The 14969-nt window shown below is 39.7% G+C and overlaps 1 protein-coding gene across 1 annotated transcript in view; it reads right to left on the bottom strand.

Annotated features, from left to right (window-relative positions):
- igsf9bb (immunoglobulin superfamily, member 9Bb) overlaps nt 1–14969 on the bottom strand; it is a 499264-nt gene that overhangs the window by 461017 nt on the left and 23278 nt on the right. The window lies entirely within an intron of this gene.

The raw sequence follows: 14969 nt of genomic DNA, 5'->3' as shown, positions 1-14969 counted from the left end.
CTATCATTTTAGTTATAGGGAAAATAGAATAATAAATGGCATTATGTGGTCAGAATTCATTTTTAGCACAAAACTAAGGTATTGCCTTCCAAGATTGAAAAATCAGTTGTAAAAACTAGTACATTTACTATGAAACTGTGAGTCAGATAATCACTCTGCGACAGGCTAAATGACTTCAACAAGCAGCAAGTTTTAAGTCAGACTTGCACAAACTTGCAAAAAATAGATTATAACAGCATCTGGAGAGCACCTTATGTAGTGATAATTTGATAGAGTTACCCAGGCTGCAGCAGGCATTTCATCAGAAAAAGGTTAATGTTCTTCATCCCTGCACAACCTTGACCTTAATGTAATTGAGTGGCATATACGAAGCCTTGAAGGTCAGAGTCAATAACAGGAAGCAGCTGAGAATCTGTATCACAGTCTGTTCCACTAGATAAAAGCGATATTGGATGACTGTCAGTCCAGAAACGTAAAAGGAGATGGCAGCTCTGCATAACACACTGTCTGATGTTTCTTTATTGCAATTATTCCTCTGGTACTGAAAGCAGTAGGAACAATCAGCTCGAAAGGTAGCTTAGAGCTTACAAGATGTTCATTATTGATGTTTTCCTTTCTTTGAATTCACAACGCAATTAGATACAAGTAGCTCAACTTTAAAATAACAGCAGAAAAACAGGCCTAATTACAGATTACTGTGTGTCGCTTATTGTTACTTTCAGCACACTCATGCATAAACGTAGAGGTGTAGAGTGTGAATATTAAATTGTATTTCAGTGACTCCATTCAATGGACCGATGCTCTGCTGTAGGCTTCACAGTCTGTTTTATGATTTTCTTTCTCTTTTTCAGACTTTTTATTAAAATTTTCTTTCAGTCTCCTCAACCCACTCTACAGATACCAGACTTAAACAATAGGTAAGACTATGTCCTTAGTGATTGAATACCAGTCCTATTGCTGGGAGACAATCTATTGCTTCACAGATTCATTTGTAATAACAAGGATTATTATGAATTAATCTGTCATGCAGTAGATTAATGGCAACCAAAACTAAAACTTAAAAGCTTACCAGTGGCAACATAGAAAATGGATTTTTGCCGCCATTACTTTGGTTCTCTGGTGGCCTGCCTAATGGAACAGACTATTAGGAAGGACTATAAGCAACATGTAACCAGCAAATCACATAGCATTTATTACAAGAATCATTTCTCAAAGCTTTCCCCAATCTATCATCCACCTCTGCCTTATACTAATAAGTCCCCTCCCTGCTACAACTTATAGGCTTTTAAATCCTAAACTTGGTAACACCTCATCAATACCTTTTGGTTTACCTCAAAGTTTCTGTGATCTTTTCCAGTCTTGGTACTGTCCTGCACTACGGGCCTTAACTCTTCACCTAAGGTTCTAATAATTTTATAAAAATACAGGTTTACATCAAGCATTCAGAATAAAATTACAAATTTTAGTGCTGAGTGTCTATAATGAGGTAGTAGCTTAAATCTTCAGAGTTCATGCTAACAGTAAGGGAACTTGCCCCGTACAGCGTATTTTGGAAAATGATGGGCAACTCAGCCATGGTTTACTGATATCTGCTGGCAGCACACAAAGTTCCCAGGTACCAGCATATACTTGGAAAATTATCCCATGTATGTCGCTGCAGGACTTCAAAACAGCACCATGTTGGGGATGGAGTTTACATTTACAGATTATCTGTTTAAGTTCTAACCAATATTTGTGGGCTTATTATTGAATGAGAGAATCAAGTTTTATTCCTCTCTAAATCACAACTTTTTCATAATAGGAACAACCTTTTTTTATATAGCAATTTACTGAATTAATTCATGTAGGTTACTTCCATTGGACAGTGTTCATTTCAGCTTTATAGATACACACATGCCTTTCAAATATTTCACCGAAACCTCCTATTCCATTAAAATATGAATATCACCATTACAAAAGATGACAAGAGAAAGTGAAACACTTCTACTGAAGGAGTCACAACCCTGTGTTACAATCATCATTTTCTTCTAAACACATATTTCTACAGCAAATTGAAAATCACTATAAAGTTACCACATGTTCAGGTTTATAGCAAATTCACTCTTCCTATATCACTTATCTCATTATTATAGAATTACTTTCTATTCTGATTCAATAGGACTCAACTTTGCCAACAGATAATGACCAAATGGTCCAAACAATCAACCACTAAACAAGGGTCATTGGATTTATTTAATCGTTCAATATTCAACATTCAAAGACCATTACTGTGCTATCATTGAGTTACACCCACGGTAAACTATAGCTTATAACAATGCATAAGCTGCATCAACAGTTTTGTGCACGTAAAACCCTGAAAGAAGGTGTGATTTATATAAGCATCTTACAATAATGTAGTTCATAAAATGTCTTTTGCGTGCAGTGGCATTGCAGATTAGAAGACAATTATTTCACCTCAGAGACCTGGGCTTAAATCCAGCTGCACAGGGCTGAGAGTGCCCAAATAAAATTAGTTTTGACATTTTGAATCCAGTTCCCAGAAAATGCAAACCCAAATCATAAAGCCACTCATAATTTAGCCCTAAGTAGGTAATATCACTCAGAGAAGTGATAAGGATAAATTTGTTGGAAATTCAAATGTTAGGCTAAGATGCATCATTGGATGCTCAACTTCTTTGCACTGTCAAAGCATGAGGAGGGAACTGTTTACAGCATCTAACCTATGCTATGCCAAATCTGATAGACATAGCATTTACATAGAAATACAAACTGTGTTCTGTGAATGCACACAATATTATACATTTTCTGGATTTCACAAGTCGTGGTCATATATATGAAGATACTCAACAGTAAATTATAATAAGGAATGTATCTCACAACTTAAGCATCTGAATAAATTAAGTTTACTGTAGTTCTGTGCAAGTTTCTTCGTTTGTGTGGTTTCTTCAGCTATTGAGGACTGGGTGGTGCAGTGGGTTAGACTCTGGCCTTTTATCTCTGGCACTTGGGTTCAAATGCAGCGAGGAATATTGAGATATTTCCACTGTTTGCTGGCTGGAAGTGTCCCATGAGAAATGAGGCTGAGCAATCCTAATCCAATTCCAAATATCATAGTCCAGCCCACAGAAAAAAAGCCGTCTATTAATTTTGCACAAAGTGGCAAACTCACACAGACGAGCTACACACCTGGTGCGTGAACTGACAAAATGTCATACTGATTAAGCAGGGAGTGCTTTTCTGAGGTTGGGCAGAGCAGAGGGAGCTTTAATACAACCTAACTATACCTGATTTGCGTGTGCTTGGGCATTCCATTCCCCAGCACTAAAGTTCCTCACCATGGTAAATACAAAATACACGCGTAAAAAAAAGTGTGTAGAAAATATGGCTGCCTGGCTTGTTTCATTGTTAGGTAGCTATAACGGAAAGGAAGGAGGCAGTTAGAGAGGCAACACAATGGCAGGCAGCACATGATCTGTCAATGGGAAGGGAAAGATTTTTACGTTTTACTCTAGTAAGTTCGTATATGGAGCTCAGAAATTGGCAATAAGGTGGTACATAAATTATTCCTCCTTTGGTTGAAAAATTCCAATTTGTTGATGAAATATCTTAACAGCAATTCACACACAATTCACACACTAGCTCATGTAGCCATTAGATACGTACACAAGTCCATAAACATCTTTAATTCTCTTTATTGCACTCAAGAACCAGGTTGTGGCCTCAATGACCAAAATTCATTCACACAAACGGCAATAATTTTCTCACTATATCAAGCTATTCAAATCTATTGACCCTCAACCCGTCAATTTATAACTCAATTAACTGCTGTCAAGTGATGTGCTCTCAGCACTCCCAGAGTACACTTATATAATAGATAATGAATGGCCCAGATTTTCCTGAGGACTTGCATCATTATAATGGTGCATTTACGGCATAGGGACCATGGAACAGCGCAAGAGAACGAGGAAGTTATGGAGTAAGTGACTCATGCTATTAATTAAGCCACTCCATAGTTTCCTGGAATTTTGTGCTGCTCCTCCGTTACCCTCTCCGAAAACAGTGGAAGGTTAATCTTCATAGCTCTGTCCACTAAAATTAACGGCGATCGCCGTTTTCCTGCATTTAAGTCAGTTTTCACACCACTGCCACTTAAGACTCAAAAATAATTGCCCAGAATAATGGCTGTCTGTCTCACCATTGAAAGGCGTGAAGTTGCTGTATTTGCACAGTATATATGAACTAAACTCGCCACAGAAAGTCAAGTCTTGTCCATTTCAGTTTAAATACCCTTTAAATGATGTGATAAGTGTTAATTATCACGGCAATCTCTCTGGCACTGAAAATTAACTATTACAAGTGTGGAGTCTCATTCCTTCAGGTTTTAATTGTTGTTGGAGATGTTTTTATAAATTTTAAGTTACATTTTTTTTACTTTTCCTTTGTTTCTTTTTTTTCTCTCTCTCTTAATCCAATCTTTCTTTCCCTCTCTTTATTTTTCTTTCTGTACCTGATTTGGCATTGAATTCACCCATTCTAACTTATACTTCCTTCTCAGTCCTTGCACTGTTAATTTCACAATCCTTCAACTAGTTTGGTTAAGGAGATACACAGTTACTTGCCCTGTTCACTCAGATCCCAGATGCCCTGTTTCCCTCGCTGTGACGTTATCAGCTCGCACTTTCAGCAACTTGGGCCTCAAAATATCATCGAGATTAAACGGCCAAGGGCAAGTCAAACTAACGGTGGATGCCATTCATTGCCATACTACAGTAAATTCTGGGCCAATAGTGCTGGTGACCCAGCAGTGGAGTGATTTATGTGTGCAAGTATGCGATTGTGATTATATGCAAACACGAGTGTAAGGACCAGGAGCTGTGAGAGGTGTGCTGGTGCATTTAGTGTTAGATTTGCCCATTGTATTAACCATTCTGCCGCCCAATAATTCCCATTCCGCTAATAACGGGCCAGGTAAAGATACAAAAATGCTCTCCTTCCAGGTACTCAGAACAATTTACCTCCCCACCCACCCTTCCCACACACACCACAATCTTACCCCCCACACACAGTCGGTGCTCTCTGTGAGTGCCCTACTGGTTTTACTCTGTCAGTAGCTTTAATTGTATTTTTAACACCAATTTCAAGAGTCGCTTTACTGTTCCTTTCTAAACGAATTTCCAGGATGATCGGTCTCCGCTTTTAAAATATGTAGTTAAACCGATTCAGTATCGTCATGATTCTACCGGTGAATGCTAAATGGTGAGGGCAATTAAAAAAAAAAGAAATCACAGTGCGATTGAAACCACAAAGATCGATCTTTGACCAAATTGACCCTGATAGCCTGTGAATACCGTCATGTGGAGACTGCCTGGTAGGAATGAATGCTAGTGTTGACCATCCTGCAGAAACAAAATATACACCTGGCTTTTTGTTTTGTTCTCTCCGGAAAAGCCATGGATAAGACTTTGTTTACAGAGATGAGGACTAGCGGAGGAAGGAATAATTTTGTACTTAATGTGAAGGAATAATTTTGTACTTAATGTGAAGACTCCTCAAGCACCGGCCAATGTGCAGAGAACTCCAAAGGGACTAAATATTCAAACTGCATTCACAGTGCTTTTTCGTGCTTTAACAAAAACAGCTGCTATTATGAGATGAAATGCAGCATAAATGAAGTCCCTTCTTCACTTACTGTTCGTTTCATGAACTGCTGGAGATCTCAGCTCTGTGCTGCGAGCATTGAAGTATTGGCAGATGTAATGGGCAGGGCAAGGTCAGCGAAAAGTGATGTTATTGAATGGAGTTTGTGCAAATGCAAGGCTGTAAACTTGCCCCTGATGAGGCCCATGTCCTTTTAAAGCTACACTTTGATTATTCACTCTAAGTTTAATTTTTTTTAGGGCTTAAAGTATGTGATGCTGGCACTTATCTTTAATCCATCTATATATTGTATTTATCTGCACTTCATACTTTAAAAATATGTCTTTTAAAAACACAACTCACTGCAGGATGAATTTTGATCTTGGGATAATAAAAATAACCCTTGCGATTAAAAGATCATGCAATCCTCTCTGTCCCTCACCGAGATCACATCTATAACATAAATTATACATACATTATATAAATATGTAACACACGCATCATATATATAACATATATGTTTTATATTTATATACACACACATGTATATACACATAACATATGCACATATGTGTAACATATACATTATGTATGGACTTCCAGAAGGCATTCGATAAGGTTCCAAATAAGAGACTGTTAGCTAAAATTAAAATTCAGGGAATTAAAAGGAAATTATTGTCCTGGTTAGAAGATTGGTCGAGTAGTAAAAGACAGAGAGTAGGGATAATGGGTATGTACACTACTGACTAGTGGAGTCCCACAAGGGTCTGTGCTGGGGCCTCAACTATTCACTATATTAATTAATGACTTAGATAGCCATATATCCAAGTTTGCCATGGAAGACTCTTTCAGTTAGCAGAGAGAGAGAGGAGACTTTCCACCCAGCTTAGGACCCAGAATTGAGAGGACCGTGTGCCGTGTGCTGACTTAACATCCCATTCAGTCTCTGAATTTATTCTATTTCAGACATGACCTACATCACAAGACATCATAGAAACTGCTGGGCAACAGCCATCAATGGAAAGTTAAGTGATCAATCTGCTTCACTGCCTAATTGTGGTCACCCAGGAATTGTACAAAAACCATGTATATTACTGATTAGAAACAAGTTAACAAATATTTTTTTAATGCAAGGGGTGGTTGAATCAGGAGAGAACAAGACAGATACATCTGATGAAGGTTTGTCACTATATAAGGAACAAATTATTGCAATCTACCCAGCAACACTGTACCAGGGGGTGGGGGAAGAATTCCTATTGATAATTTTGCTGAAAAAAAATCAGCAGGAGCACAAAACAGGAAATCACATTTTGCAGTCACACTGACTTTTTCACTAAAATTATGTACAAGAGAGATTTCACCCCCCTAAGAGTGTTTTGCCCACCAGATATGGAACAATAACTGAGGAAGAGATCAGGGAAACACACTCTTGTGATCTTCAAGTCTTTGTAGAGTTGTTTAGTGATCAAATAAAGAATCCTCAATGTCAAAGCTCTACAATTTCAGAAAAATCAAAACCAGTGCTGAGTTGCACAAAAAGGAAGATCCACCTTCTCTCGACCTTACAGAAGCTTGTGTTCAAATGCTTCATAAATGTTTAATTAAGCTCCGAACACAGCTTTGTAGTATGTCCCAGCAGTGCATTTCATAGTGGCTGCTAACAGAATAAGTGAACAGAAAATGAGTCATGCTTAAGGATACAAGAATGCCAAGCATCTCTGTGTGATACCTGGCCAGGACCATGGAAAAGCTGTATACATCCCTGACTAGAATTCCCGTTTCCATCATCTTTCATTGCCATGGAATTTACTGCAATGTGCCACATTAAAATTTCATTCTAAGAGGAGTTTGGTGATATCGTGTCATCTGAATGATTAACTTCACTGGGATATTTCTAACTTTCATTATAAGGAGGTTTTATTATCGCTGAGCAATTCAGATGCATTCACTGAATTTATAATTATGATTACAGCAGAATGCCAGTCAATTCGCTGGAAATGCAAATCAGCTCGGGGCTGGTTATGATATCCTTAATAGCAGTGAGTCCTTTAAGCAAACAAAAACAACCTATTTGGATAAATTTTAAATATATACACGTGTCTGTGTAGGTAAGACTCTTCAGCCTTGCCCATATTCACATACACCGCACTCCCTTTCTCTCTTTTTCTACCCCCTTCTCCATGCATTCAAGCTGTGGATTGAATCCTTAAATGTGACAAGTCTAAAGCAAAAGTCTACATGTCAGGTCATTACTAAGCCAAAAATGGCTGAATATTACTTTTGGAAAATTGCCACTGTGTTGTTTGTCTATCATGTGTGACAATGACCATCAGGTACGAGTGCGCATTTTGGCTTTCTTTGTAGGTTTTGATGGCAGAAGTCGACCAGAAATGGCAGATGATTTCTTTTTATAAGAAGCATTGATTACACTTGACATATTGAGCAGCAGGTACACAACACACAAACTGCAGAAAATTGTGTTCCAATGTGTTCGTTTGTTCAACAACCTCAGAAAAGGCCAACTGCAACTGTTCATTTTACAACACTGAAAAAGGCTTCTCCTCTTGCTGTGCCAATTACTTTAACTGCTATTTATTCTGTACATATTCATTCACTTGCAGATAGCACTAGATAGCACTATCTATTGTGCACTCAATCATAAAGAGCTCTATATCATTGTTTTCCTGCACATTCGATTGCACATGGATATCCACATGGCAGTTCCTCAAAATAGTAAACAGTTCAGATAACCCTTTCTTTGCCATAAACATGTTATAGTTGCTTTAAACTGTCTTTATTCCCTATTTCAGTCACAGCCTGGAATCCTATTGGTATGTTAATCACTGCCTTAGTCATCCTTTTCCACGGGCATGGGCATCATGATTGTTTGGCTTTAGATTCTCAATTCCACAACAGTGATAGAAGCAGAATAATGGCTTTTAATTTAGGAGGATTTTTTTTCATTTGAAGGTCTCAATTGATACATAAACCAGTCAAGCCCTAACCAACATAAAGGTAACACTGTGGCCCTGATGGCTCAGTCATTGAATGCTCTGCATGGTATGCTCTCTCCTAGCCCCTTCAACTGATTGGGATAGAGGCTGTAAAGATGACGAAATAACTCCAAAATAAATAATGAATTTAAAAAAGTTATTTGTTGTACATTAAATGGACATAAATCACTGAGACGTTCAAGGCAGAAAATTTTAAAGTGAGAATCATGCCTAACTTAATTCGTACAAATTAGTAGTCATCTGCATTCCTGCCTTTGTTCCTATATTTTTCTCTCTATAACGTCAAGCATTTATCTTTAATCAGAGAATTTTGTTTCGTTGCACAGGCAGAACATTCCCCAGGTATTCAACGGACGCACTCTGCTTGGTCAAATCAGACAGGTTTATTCTCTGGTCATTATTCTGTTGCTGTCAACAAATCTTCTGGGGATTTAAGGTAATAAAGATCTCTCATTCACAAAAACTTTCTCTTTAACCAATCAGTTTTGGATACTGGTCGCTAAGCAACCATGCAGTCTCCAAACCTCAGCTAGACCAGGAAACAATCCTCTGATGAAATACTTGAAATGCATCTCTGGATTTCTTCATTAATTGAATTTAGTTTTACCAGAAGCTGAACATTTGGTAAATTAGTTAAAAAAACAAGCAAACAAAGGCAAACCAATAGCAGCTTTTGCCTCCACCCCAAAAAGGGCATGGAATATAAGCAGCATATTTTCTGTTTGCAATCATTTCTTCATCAGCAAGAGATTTTTTTAAAAAACATTTCAAACAATGCCCAGTAATGTTACCATTTTATAGAGAAGGCCAAAAAGAACTACTACATTTAAGGGTAGATTTTTCTTCCGCTGGCTTTTTATCTAATGCCAGAAGACAGCATAGAACATTTTGCATCTGCATGTCATACACAAAGTCAATGTGCTGGATCTTCCAGGGTCAGCCCTCGTTTAATGTTCATGACATGCTGCCAGCCCAGAATGGGCCTTCCATTGGGAACTCACTCAACATAGGGCAAAATTTCCGGTGTTGATGCAGCTTCTGAAAGGAGCTACAGCCACCATTTCAAACAGAGGATTATTTGCGGGAGGCAAAAATCATACATAGCTTGGAAGTATCCTCAAACAATGGAGCAGCAACAAGCAAAATCTCCATGCTTTATAAATGCAGCTGTGGGCCTACTACTTAATGAGTAGGTGAAAGGAGGTTTTCCCTGTTCAGTATTCCAGGGCACTTTCTTCACAACAGAACAATGCCTACTCCATGGCAGAAGGTGGTCTAAAAGGGGATGACTCCATTAAGCACTAAAAGCACTTGGCACAGATAAGAAGAAGTTTGCCAGCTTGAGAAAATCTACCAAGGTAAGGCTACCCAAGACTTGTCTACACAAAAGGAGATGGGCAAAATATCCATGCCACAAAGTGTTCACTATTGACTTGTTATTCCTTAACTGCAGCACCATGCAAAGCACTCATCAGCCTTATACCTCTTTCCTTGCTTCACATGTATCACCATACTGCAACTGAGTAAACTTTCTGGTTGCAAGTTAAAACTGGAACTACTGTTTGTAAAGATGTCCAATAAACTCTAGATGCATGTTCATTTACACACACACACACACACACACAGGGATGCAGGATGGGCATATAAATGTCATTGTGCATGCTCTTCACACTTTCCTGCATCCCAGAGAAGTGACGCGTAACAGGAAGGAGAAAATTGCAGAAGAAATGAATGCAGCAATTTCACACCTTCATGTTCCTTTGAAGAGGGCACTTTTAAAATCAAGGGGCAAAAAGCCTAGAGCAGTGTGAAAGTTAATGGACTAGTACCAGTCTCCTGATAGTTTTTTTTTCCACAACTCAAACATTCACTTACTCCAGCACAACATGACACAAAGTACATTGCCATGTTAGCACTGTTTCAAGGGTGTCTTGCAGCCAGCATTCTAACATATGCCTCTCTTCTGTTTCCCTAAGAACCAGCACAAGTTCCCAGTGAAAAAGAAGCAACTGTCACCTTACAGCACCCAGTGCCATTTAAGCACTGCCACAGGCACATCCATTCTGGGTAATGTAGTCAGTTTGAGATGGGAGCATTGGGTGATTCACATGGCATGAATGAACGGGTACAGGTGGCGGTAGCAATGGAGCAGCAGCAATCTGCTGGCTGAAGGATCTCATGGGCCTATCTGACCATGAATGTGCTATGCCGGCAAGTCTGCAGAACACCTGGCAAAGTCTGGTGACAACTGTGGGAGAGACCACTACCCACATTTGTATCATGCATGACCACCTATCAGAACTGCACTCTGCATGGAATATATGGCAACTGCAGAATCACCTGCAGTGAAAGTCCTGGTAGCAGATGTCTCTGTGGGACCATTTCTCATGAATGCTCATGCTGCTGATATGGAGGACTTGGGTTCCAATAACCAGAGGTTTTCTTGTCCAGCTTCAAACTGCTGGGAAATTAGATTGAGAGAGCCATTACATAGGGCTCCATAGGGCTTCCAAAGGGTCTGCTCCTATGCAAATCAGTGGACATGGTAAGGACGTGTCTGGCAGCAGGGGCTTGGCAGGAGTAATAATGGAGGAGGTTGCTATTTTACAGATCTAGGCCATGCAGTTCCCAAGCGCACAGGAGAGAAATAAAGCAGGTCGAACCAGCCAGCCTCCACATGGCAGGGCCATTTCATGACCCTGAACAAGGAAATACAGTCTGCCTAGAAAGGCTCTCATAGATCATCAGCAGCCAGCCACAATACTCACTCCTTCCACGAAGGAAACACCAAGAAAGAGCACTGGACTAAGTTCTGGAAGACACACCATATATTGTAACCAAGAGATACTAAACACACTTACATGGAATTAAATTGGTTGCACTTGATTTCAACTTTATCGAGAGAGTTTACTTCTGATCGTCCAGAATAAAGTATCAGCAGATCAAAGGCTGGCAATCCGTGGTAGTCGAGGTAGTGCAGAGAATATTGGTGATAGTGTATTGGGTCACTGCATTGTGCACATGTGGACAGGACTGAGAGTTGCTCAGGCACTGAGGTGCAGGTTTTGTCTGTGGGAGCCTGTTGTTGAACAAAAAGTGATTCTGCTGAGACTAGACAGCAATGACGAGGGACTCTTATCTTTAAAGCTTTGTGGCTCCACTAAGATGTTATTCGATTTTGCTTTTTTTAAAAAGGTATCATCCTGTTAAATGCAATTTTTGATCAACTTGCAATTAAGTTAAGAAAATGGACTTGATGGGCAGTATCTCAGTGCTAGTCACTAAACCCTGCTGATCTGTAAATGGGCACTTTGTGAAGAATCGAATTACAGGAGATTTGAGCTGCTGGTTTCACCTGTAAACAATATTAGCGGCAGAGTGCATTGTTATTGATTTCATATCTCACAACACAGGTCTCTTTTACTAGGGAAGGGAGTTTCACTTTCAATGCCTTTTTTTAAAAAAAGAATTCTCCTTCAAAAATGCATAATTATTTTGTGCAGTCACCATTCAGTTTTGTTGCATGAACATTGTAGATTTCGTCATTAGGACTGGTGCTCGCTGGGGACAGTGCACTGTTTGAGGGCCGATACAATCCGATAGAGATAGAATCATAGAAAGGTTTCAGCATGTAAGGTGGCCATTCGGCCCATCGAGTCCGTGCCGGCTCTATGCAAGAGCAATCCAGCTGGTTCCACTCCCCCGCCCTATCCCCATAGCCCTGCAATTTTTTTCCATTCAAGTTTTTATCCAGTTCCCTTTTGAAAGCCATGATTGAATCTACCTCAACCACATCCCCTGGCAGTGCATTCCAGATCCTAACCACTCAATGTGTAAAAAAGTTTTCCCTCATGTCACATGTGGTCCTTTTTCCAATCACTTAAAATCTATGTCCTCTGGTTCTTGACCCTTCTGCCGATGGGAACAGTTTCTCTCTACCTACTCTGTCGAGACCCTTCATGATTTTGAATACCTCTATCAAATCTCCTCGCAACCTTCTCTGTTCCACGGAGAACAACCCCAGCTTCTCCAGTCTATCCATGTAACTAAAGTCCCTCATCCCTGGAATCATTCTAGTAAATCTCTTCTGCACCCTTTCTAAGGCTTCACATTCTTCCTAAAGTGCGGTGCCCAGAATTGGACACGATACTCCAGTTGTGGCTGAACCAGTGTTTTATAAAGGTTCATCATGACTTCCTTGCTTTTGTGCTCTATGCCTCTATTTATAAAGCCCAGGATCCCATATGCTTCTTTAACTGCTTTCTCAACCTGTCCTGCCACCTTCAATGATTTGTGCACATGTACCCCCAGGTCTCTCTGTTCCTGTACCCCTTTTAGAATTGTGCCCTTTACTTTATATTGCCTCTCCTCATTCTTCTGAACAAAATGTATCACCTCGCATTTTTCTGCGTTAAATTTCATCATTTACTTAGGATTCATGATACTTGGGATTCAATATCCATCAGCTGGAATATGTGACGTACAATCTCCATCCGTATCTCAAAGTGCCAAGCAGGATGAAACCCCTTTAAGAAGGGCTGTACAAAGCAAGACCCCCTTCCCCAGACCACATCCCCAAGAAGGAAAAATAGATCAATATAGGGGAAAAAAAATCAATGTAATGGAAGAAACTTCCAAAAGTTCTCAAAGATGATGACCAAACCCCACAAAATCACCATTCTACTGAGCTGGTTACCCTGATGGCCCCAGTATCCTGATAACTTTCTAAAAGAAATCTGTTAAAGTTACAATTAAAATCCTGTCAGTTTCTCATATGGAATATTCTACTTGAACAGCAACTGATGTTGGCATTTTCACTTGACCCGACTATTACTGAGCCCAAGTGTGAAGGAGCTGGATTAACTTTAGCAGAGACAGTCATTAACCTAGAGTACTTTGATAATTGGACAACTTCAACAGTGTTTATGTTGATTGAGCAACCTCACTCTGGGGCTCAGTAATCCAGCCAGTTCACTGGATGATGTCATAAGTGAAAAGAAAGACTTGAATCTATATATGGCCTTTTACAATCTCAGGACGTCCCAAAGTGCATTACAACCAAGGAAGTACTTTTGAAATGTAGTCACTGTTGTAATGTAACAAACGCAGCAGCCAATTTGCACACAGCAAGATCCCACAAACAGCAATGTGTTAATGACCAGATAATCTGTTTTAGGGATGTTGGTTGAAGGATAAATATTGGCCAGGACATCAGGAAGAATGCCACTGTTCTTCTTCGAATAGTGTCATGGGATCTTTTATGTCCGCTTGAGAGGGCAGACACTCGTTTTCACGTTTCATCCAAAAGACGGCATCTCCGGCAGTGCAACACTCCCTCAGTACTGCACTGGAGTGTCAGCCTGAATCATGTGCTCAAGTCTCTGGAGTGGGACTATGAACCTACAACCTTCTTGACTCAGAGGCGAGATTGCTACCAACTGAGCCACAGCTGACAAGTGATTACTAGTTAGCCAAAAATATTCTAAAAATCAAATAGGCATGTGAGATTGAGTCACTCGTCACCAAAAGTTACATTCCGCATGCCCATGGAGACTGGCTTAACTTTTTCACAACTGTATTTCAAATGCTCGCAGGGAATATGCCTAGCATCATGTGACAAATGCTCGCCTCGAATGACCGTATGCTAATTTCTGGTTCGACACACCAACGCATGTTCTTCTCAGACAATTCATCCATAAGAAGCCCGTTCTCCCAAAATGATGCTGTGCTGTGACAATTTGGATGATCTGTGATGGGATCCCTAAACCACAACTCCAAACTCATTTGGTGCTTCACATTTGCAGTGAGTCTTACCCCGGTAGCTCCTCCTGAGTGACTAATCCTCTTCCAATTGCCCACGTTGATCTGCACAGCACGCCATCTTTCTGTTTGCATCACTTAAAATCATATTACGTTTAATCGCTCTGTCAAAGCCTTTTCTTTTTTGGTAGACGACACTGACTTTTTAGCTGATTCTAGGTCACATTTTGCCATAACATTCCCAGAACATTCTTGAAACAAAACCACAGAAAATTAAACTTCTAACTTAAAATAAAATGTTGGAGCATGGAATGCTTTGCTGTAGAAAGTGAATGATGCTGCGATTACTGCATCTTTTCAAGGGAAAAATGAGTAAATATTTGAAGCAGAGGAAGATACAGGGCATTGGGAAGAAAGCAAGGTAGTGGGATTAATTTTGGATTGCTCTAGAAAAGAAACCATTGACTGAATGGCCTTTTTCTGGACTCTAAACTGCTATAGTTCTATGAAGGAACTGGCTATAATTGGGATATGGTTCAGAGTACACCAGCAGCCCCC

The sequence above is a fragment of the Heptranchias perlo genome, chromosome 33 (genome assembly GCF_035084215.1).
Source record: "Heptranchias perlo isolate sHepPer1 chromosome 33, sHepPer1.hap1, whole genome shotgun sequence".
NCBI lineage: Eukaryota > Metazoa > Chordata > Chondrichthyes > Hexanchiformes > Hexanchidae > Heptranchias > Heptranchias perlo.
The sequence above is the reverse complement of the archived record's forward strand: the minus strand, read 5'-3'. Positions and strand labels throughout refer to the sequence as shown.